The sequence below is a fragment of the Nelumbo nucifera genome, chromosome 1 (assembly GCF_055504915.1).
Source record: "Nelumbo nucifera cultivar China Antique chromosome 1, China Antique-T2T, whole genome shotgun sequence".
In the NCBI taxonomy this organism is placed as follows: Eukaryota; Viridiplantae; Streptophyta; class Magnoliopsida; order Proteales; family Nelumbonaceae; genus Nelumbo; species Nelumbo nucifera.
Window position 1 is genome coordinate 165,438,273 of NC_142649.1, and position 8,569 is coordinate 165,446,841.

Consider the following 8,569-nt stretch of genomic DNA (forward strand, 5'->3'; position numbering starts at 1 on the left):
TCATTTCAGCAAAGAAGATGTGATTCTATTATTTAACAACTTTATTATTTTGTTCTTATACTTTTTTATTATTTCCTATATTTTTAATGTTATACTAACATTCGTAAAGTATTTTTATGATTTTTATTGTTGTTTAATGTGAGCAATAGAAGATGTGATTTTTTTTATTTTTTTTTCTATTTTTATCTTTGTTAAAAAAAATTAATTTAATCAAAGTAAACTTAAATCAATTAATTAATTTATTAATATTATTAATAGCTTGACTTTGATATCTTTTCATTATTTTCTATTTTTTATCTATGTTAAAATATATTTAATTTAATCAAGTTTACTTGGATCAATTAATTAATTTATATTACACATGGATCAAAATGGACAGGGGATAGAAAGAGAGGAAGAGAGAGGGAGGGTATGTGGGACATGATGAATCAATGAAGCCTTGGTGTCAAAGAGAGAAAGAAAGGGGTCGTGTAGGACTTGATGGGGCTTGGTGTTAAGGAGAGAGAAAGGGGGTTGTGTCATGTGTGTCACTTGATGGGGCCTGATGGTTAAAGAGAGGGGTTCGAATTTGCCCCCCACTGACTTGCGCCCCAAAATCGTCTTACACCATTAAAAGTTGCCGCGTGTCCTTTCACACGCATGCATCTCAATCTTGTGCGGAGCTAATAAAACGGCGGTTAACTCCCATTTCAACCAAAAAAGTCGGTCCCAATCTTTATCTCAGTCTCTCACTCTTTCTATCGACCTGTCCCAATCTTTTTATGTCATCCCCAGAAAGCTCTTTGTCTTGATTATGAGACTCTTAGTTCGACAAACCAACTGCTTGATTTCCCTTTAAAGCACAGAAACACATCACTTGTTTAGTTGTTTACGAGGTCTTCAGCGCCAACCCAATTAGAGATAGAGATAGAGAGAGATTGTGTGGAACCTAATAATATTACAAAGAGTGAGGGTTTGTGTGAAACTTGATGGAGCCCATTATTAGAGATAGAGAGAGATTGTGTCGAACCTAATAGGGTTTAATGTTAGACAGAGAGAAATTATGTGAGACCTAATGGGGCCCTATGTTAAGGAGAGAAAGAAGGTTGTATGGGACCCAATGTTAGAGAGAGAGAGAGAGCGTTCTATGGAACCTAATGGGGCCTTATATATGTTAACGAGAGAGAAGGATTGTGTGTGAAACCTAATGGACCCCAATGTTAAAGGGAGAGAGAGGGGTTGTATAAAACCCAATGGGCCCACTGTCATTAGAGATAGAAAGAAAGGGATTATGTGAGACTCAATGTCATAATGGGGGAGTGGGAGAGAGAGAGAGGGTTGTATGGGGCTTCGCATCCGCCCCCTACAACTTTGCCCTCCAAAAACGTCCCACGCGCTGTGAGTGCGCCGCGTGTCCTCTCGCACGCAGATTTGAGGGACTCGTGCGGAGCTAACCATGTGTCCTCTCGCCTAAAAAGGTCATCCTCCTCGTTTCAGAACACTTCAACCCTAGATCTTCTATTCTCAGAACTAAAACCCGTCGGAGATTGTTTCCTTTGAGTTTCGCCGGTCGTTGTCGACAATCACTCCGGAAGATTTATTTACCGAAGGTAAGTTTTTCTCATTTTTTATGTTTTTTATTTTTTTTCTCATTTTTTATGTTTTTTATTTTTTTTCTCATTTTTGCTGGAGTGAGAGCCCCCTTCCAGTTCCGTCGATCGACGCCAACAAGTTAGAACCACTGCAACATTTGCAACTCTGTCTCTTCCATTGACCAAAACCAAAAATCTACCTATGTCGGTAAAATCTCCCAGACTTCATTTGTAAACCAAACCAAAACCAGCCAACAAATTCAAGATATGGCTACTACAAAATGAAACGGAACCCATACCCTCAGTCCCTCAAAGAAATAACAAATCATCATGTTTAGCAGCAGAACCATTTCCTTCAAAAAGAAAAAAATAATAATAACAAAGGGGGAAAAACTGAAAGAACACTCGCCAAAAAAATATAATAAATGATGCGGCACGATCCGGGCACTCCTATCTGGCTGTTGACTGGCTCTTATCTGGCAACGGACGGCACTTGAGAAGAAGAAGGTGAAGGATTCCTAGGGGATTTGCCCGGCGGGAATACTCCGAAGCTTAAGTTAGAACGCTGGGGGGAGAAAGTAAAGAATGTAAAGAGGCTAAAGAGTGTAGGTCGCGCTAGATCACTGAGTTCTCAAGATTAGTTCGAGAGCAAGTAAAATGACTCAAAATCTGATTCGATCAGAGATCCCTCTCCCCTTCGACTAAGAGGCTTTTATAGGGGCGTTCTTGTCAAATCGAGCATAACCGCCACTGGGCTTCTGTCGGAGCCATTACCTACCAGGGATGCGCAGGTGACCGTTGCAGGGTACTACCCAATTGGATAGGTGACACGTCCCAGGAAGATAGGTACGCCACCATCTGTCGAGAGACGTGGATATAGTATGTCGAATGGGCAGGGACTGCACCGTCAATCAAGAGACGTGGCGCAATCTGACGGGTACGGTCTTGTCAGATAGAAGCTTCCTAAGAGTATCGCGTCGCTTAGTCGTGAGCTACCTTGTAGCGAGCCACCCTGTCGTGCAGCGAGCTATCTTGTCGCGAGCTACTTTGTAGCGAGCTCCTAGGGGTACTTCGAGGTGACCCTCATCGAGATTGTCTTTGGGGCAATCTTTCTGCCTAAGTGTTGGAGAGAGCTGGTTACCCTAGTTCGCGAGCTGGGATAGTCTTGGAGTATTCCCTTTCAGTAGCTCGGGGGACTTCGAGCTCGCGTTGTTGCGAGCTCCCCCTATAGCGAGCTATGACGTAGCAAACTATCCTGCAAGCTCGTTACTTACTCGCAATCAAGCTGTGGTGTTGAACTGTTGCTCGTGCTAAGTCAGGTCCACGTGTCATTGTCTCAAGGGGTTGGGTCAAATCATCCTCCATCAATTGCCCCCCACTCCTCGGGCTAAGAGTGCTACCTTAGCGTGAGGAGTTCATGAAGTGTGACAGGTGGATTTGACCGAAGTTCAAACTTGATTGACTGCTCGCATTAAATGCGTGCGCAGAAGTCAGGGGATTTCTGACGTTTCGAATGCCGAGAAATGCGCCGAAGTAGCTCTTAACTCTGGATGTCGTGCAGTCGTCATTACCTCAATCATGGGAGGCGTGCAATCAGTCACATTTCGGTTTCAGAAGACGTGCGATTAGCTTGACTACGAACCGTCAGATCTGTCTCAATCTGGGCCGTTGATCTAGGGGCACAGTGGCTATAAATAGGAGGGCCCCCAGGCCTCATTTTCTTTCACGCTAACTTGTTGTCTTCGGGTTCTGAGGTCGCGCATCCATCTAGTCTGCTCGAACTCTTCTGTTCACACCGTTTCATCTTTCCGGTGAGTCTTATTCATTCTGTCAATCATGTATGGGTATCCGTACCACGTTTATCTCCGGGATGGTGACCAGGACGACGACGCCCCCTCGAGCTCAGGGGGAGCTTGGGAGCAGGCTCCGGAGGCTCAGGAGACCTCCAGCGATGTGGCTTCTACTTCTCGGGGTAGAGAGCCCGACACCTTCGGTCCCTCCTCTATGACGATGGAGAGACTCAGATCTCTAGTCTACTACTTTCACCTTCCTGGGGACCTTATCTACGGTCTCCCCTCTGGTAACTTTCCCTGGGAGCATGGTCCCAATGACATAGTAATTTTCCAGGAACAGCTCGAGGCTGGCCTACGTCTTCCCCTACACCCCCTAATAGTGGAGGTGTTGAATCATTTTAACGTCACCATTGACCAGCTCCATCCCAATGCCATCCGGAATGTAGTTAGGACCATTTCCCTGTGCTATGAGTAGTGTCTCCCCCTTGATCTCGATATCTTTTCTTCCATTCTCTGCATTAAGAATGCCACTCCCGGAGCGCCTCCGGAAAGGCGTTCTTATTACTTTTCTCCCCGTTGTGGCTTTAAGCTCATGCACGGCCTGCTGAACAGGGTTCCCGCCTGGAAGCGGGACTATTTTCTGGTCCGAAACCCCGAGGGTGGCCCTTCCCAACCTCTTGGAGGGGCGCCATCCAGGACCCTGGGGTTGAGTTGGACTCTGAAACTCAGAAAACACTATTGTCCTGGGCAGCTGTAGGCCTTCTCTGTTCAGATTACTTGACCGAGGAGAAGCTCGTGCAAGCTGGCCTGAATCCGGGTAGGTTGCCTTTTAGGTCGCGTAGTGCCTTGTAAAAATATATCATATGTGTATACATATATTTTCTATTTTACTGGACTAATACATTGTGGTTTTTTGGCAGCCATCAAGTCTAGTGTTGACGCGCGCTGCCTTCTTTCCAGCGACCAGAAGCGTAAGGCGAAGAGGTCGCGTCCTGACCGAACTCCTACTTCTAGGGGCACTGAGTTCGAGTCTGCTGAGCCAGACTTTGTTTCTCCACCACCTAAAGTTCCACCGGCCCCATCTAAAGAAGGCGCCGGAGAAGGTGGCCTCGAGGAGGGCGAGCTTCCGAGGCGAGGGGTGATTCCTCCTGGTCCTTCCTGCCCATTCCCCTACCTACAGTTCCTAGTGGGGGGCTGGGAGGGTGTCAATGACTACCTCATGGCTGGGCGGAAGAGCCGAAGGGCGATCTGCCACGAGGAGGTCGCTAAGTGGGGGGAGATGGAGCCCAGGTCGCTCGCCGCCTCTCACTGTATGGTGGTAAGTGGTCCTTCCTCTTTTCTTCTCATTCTTTCCTTTCTTTTGCTGTTTTCTGACCTTAGTCCCTTGTTTGGCATGTGAACTCCCCCATCCACGCCATGGCCCTCCAGACCAACATCCACTCTGGCGACCCTCGTAATCAGAGGGTCCTCGTTCAGAAGCTCCAGGGCGAGCTCGACCAGGCCCGAGGTGAGCTCCTTCAGACTCGCAAGGGGAGCGAGCTGCTCGCCCGTGACCAGGAGGCGCAGATCGCCAGGCTTTCTAAAAAGAGCGCGCGCTACAAGGAGGAGTCATCGAGGGTGGCGGCGAAGAGAGAGCTCCTTCGCCAGCAGGTTCGGGACTTGGAGTCTACACTTCTGGACCGAACTCGGAACTTCGACACCATGGTGGAGGTCGAACGGGCTAAGGCAGTCTGGGACTTCAAGGACTCCTAGGAGTATTAGGACCTCCAAGTGAAGTATGGCTTGAGCTCGTACCGCTCCGGATTCATGCTCTGCCGCTGGTTGGTCCGAAAGAAGTTCTTTGGGCTCAACCTCGACGGCATCACAATGAAGGGCCTGGCTCCCCAAACGGCGGACCAGGGGGAGGAGGACGAGGACGAGGTGGACCCTTGAGGCTGGCGGCTCTGTTTTTTCGTTTTTCTGACTGACTTCTGGTGGTTCCCGGGTGCCAGAACCCGGTTTTCAAAAAATCTTCTTCTTGGGCAGTTGTGCCCTTTTTACTTCTTGTTGAACTTTCCCAAGCTGTTTAGCTCGGTTTTTTATTTATGAAATAGTAATGAAATTTTTCTTTTTCTTCTAAGCATGGTGTGCTCTTTTTATTTTTATTTTTTTTCCAAAGCGTTCTCATCACCCGAGCTATTAGAGCTGCATACCCAAAGTAGGATTTTTTCGGTAATCGTTATCCCGAGCTATCCCTTAGTGTTTTAGGCATCATTATAGTATAACGCGAAGTAATTACCATGTATGTCTGAACTGTATGTTTGTAGGTTGTACCTCATCTGGTCCAACCGATGCATTGAGACGAGCTATGCTTCGTAAGGTTCAGACCCGAGCTGCTTACGCCTCTGATGTTTCATACTTTGCCTTCGTTGGCGAAGCGGCTAAGTCTTTCATCGTGCCGAGGTCTTGGTTAGCTCGGTGTTCTAGCCCTTAGGCTGAGGGGTGACTTATAGTCTGCCCTTGGAGTTTGCCCATGCCATGGAGGCGACTACGTCTCATTGAGCCGAGGTCGTGTTAGCTCGACATTTTGGCCCTTAGGCTCTGAGAGTGACACATGGTCTACTCAGTAGTTCGCCCATGCCATAGAGGCGACTGGGTCTTATTGCGCCGAGGTCGTGTTAGCTCGGCATTTCGGCCCTTAGGCTGTAGGAGTGACTCGTGGTCTACTCAGTAGTTATAGGTAATACTGCTTTAAGTTGACAATATTCCATGCCCGAGGTACTTGTTTCCCTTCAAGGGTTTCAAGCACGTATGTTCCTTCCCTGAGCACCTGTTTCACTCGGTAGGGTCCTTCCCAATTCGGTCTGAGCTTGCCAACGCCGGGCTCAGGTACCATAACTTTACGAAGGACCAGGTCGTCAACGCGGAGGTTTTGCTTCTTGACCTTGGCGTTATAGTACCGAGCTACTCTTTGCTGGTAAACTGCAGCCTGATATATGCGAGGTCCCTTACTTTGTCAAGTAGGTCGAGGTTGGTACGTAGCTCGTCTTCATTTGCCTTGTCGTCATATACTTCCAGTCGTAGCGAGGGAACCTCGATCTCAGCTGGGATGACTGCCTCAGTGTTGTAGGTGGGGTTGAAGGGAGTTTCTCTTGTGGTGGTCTTCTCGGTGGTTCGGTAAGCCCACAGAACACCAGGTAGCTCGTCTGCCCATAGTCCTTTAGCTCGGTCTAACCGTGCCTTCAGTCCACGGAGGATAGCTCTGTTCGTGACCTCTCCTTGACCGTTTGCTTGAGGGTGTGCGACCGAAGTGAAGTTCTATCGGATCCCCATGTCTTGGCACCAGTTTTGGAATTTCATGTCCTCGAACTGCTTACCGTTATCAGAAATCAATACCCGAGGTAACTCGAAGCAGCACATTGTTCTTCCAAAAGAAGTTCTGGACGTTTCGGGCTGTGATCGTTACAAGAGGTTCGACTTCTACCCACTTGGTGAAATAATCCACTACTACCACTAGAAACTTCCTCTGGCCTGTTGCTGGTGGAAACGGTCCAAGTATATCAATGCCCCATTGCGCGAAAGGCCACGGGTTGGTGAGATACTTGAGATCGACAACAGGCTGATGGTGGATATTGGCATGCTTCTGGCACTTGTCACACTTTCGGACGAGCTCAATAGCGTCTGCTTTCATTGTCGGCCAGAAGTATCCCTATCGTAGTGCTTTTTGGGCGAGGGCCCTGCCCCCCAAGTGTCCGCCGCACAAGCCCTCATGAGTGTCGCGGAGTACGAGCTCGGCTTCGGAAGGTCGCAAGCAATGCAGGTAGGGGAGCATGTAGGATTTTCGGTACAGCCATTCGTCTAAATACGCCGCCTGACGCTCTACCCTTCTGGCGGCATTGCGATCTGTAGGGAGGGTCTCGTATAACAGGAAGCTCGCGAGTGGGTCAATCCAGCTCGGCTCTACTTGAAGGGCAGGAGCGACCTCCTCTGCCCCCCCCTGAAAATGCTAAGCCGAGGCAGGTTCTCTATGTACACGGTTCTCATGGTGTTATCACTGGTGCTGGCTAACCGGGACAGGCCGACGGCCTCAGCGTTCTCCGACCTCGGGACTTGCCTGATGAAGTGTGACTGGAAGTTGAGCAGAGCCTCTCTTACTTCGGCTAAGTAGGCAATCATAGTCTGTTTGCGAGCTTCGTATTCGCCTGTGACCAAATTGACCACGAGCTGGGAATCGCTGCAGATGATGATATGCTTGGCTTGCACTTCTTCGGCTAGAGCTAGCCCGACTATCAACGCTTCGTACTCCGCTTCATTGTTGGATGTCGCGAACTCGAAGCGTAGTGCGTACTCTAGTTTTGTGCCACTTGGGCCGTGCAGAACTATTCCGACTCCGCTGCCCTACTGGTTCGAGGAGCCATCTACGTGAAGGATCCGGGGCTCCTCATCCCAGTTCGCGCTTGGCCTAACTAGGAGAGATGCCGCACTGGCAGCTACCTCACGGTGCTCAAACTCAACCGGCCTAGGAGCTTCGGGCTCGCCCGAACTGGGGGCCTCGTGCTTAACCGGCCTGGGGACTTCGGAGCTGAAAGTGCACTCTGTGACGAAGTCTATTAAGGCTTGGGCCTTAATACCAGTTCGTGGCTTGTATTGGAGGTCGTACTCGCTGAGCTCAACGGCCCGCTTCGTCAGTTGACCAGAGACCTCGGGTTTGAGTAGGACTTGGCTCAGAGATTTGTTGGTGAGGACGATAACAGTATGAGCTTGAAAATACGAACGGAGCTTTCGGGCCGCAATAACCAGTGCATAGGCCAGTTTTTCTATCTCTGGATATCTTGTCTCTGCTCCCTACAACACTTTACTAACATAGTAGATAGATCGTTGGACCCGATCTACTTCTTTTATTAGTACTGAGCTAACCACTTCGTCACTTGCCGAGAGGTATAGCTCTAAAACATCGCCCTCTTCGGGCCGGGTTAAGACCGGTATGCTAGCGAGGTACTTTTTGAGCTCGTCAAACGCGAGCTGACAATCTTGGTTCCATTCAAACCCGTTGCTTTTAATTGCTTTAAAGAAAGGTAGGCAGCAATCTGCCGACCTGGACATGAAGCGGCTCAGAGCGGCTATTCGGCCTCTGAACCTCCTTCACTTTTCGGGGTGGTCTCATATCTAGGATGGCCTTTATTTTGTTCGGGTTGGCTTCAATGTCGCGCCGGTTTACGATGTATC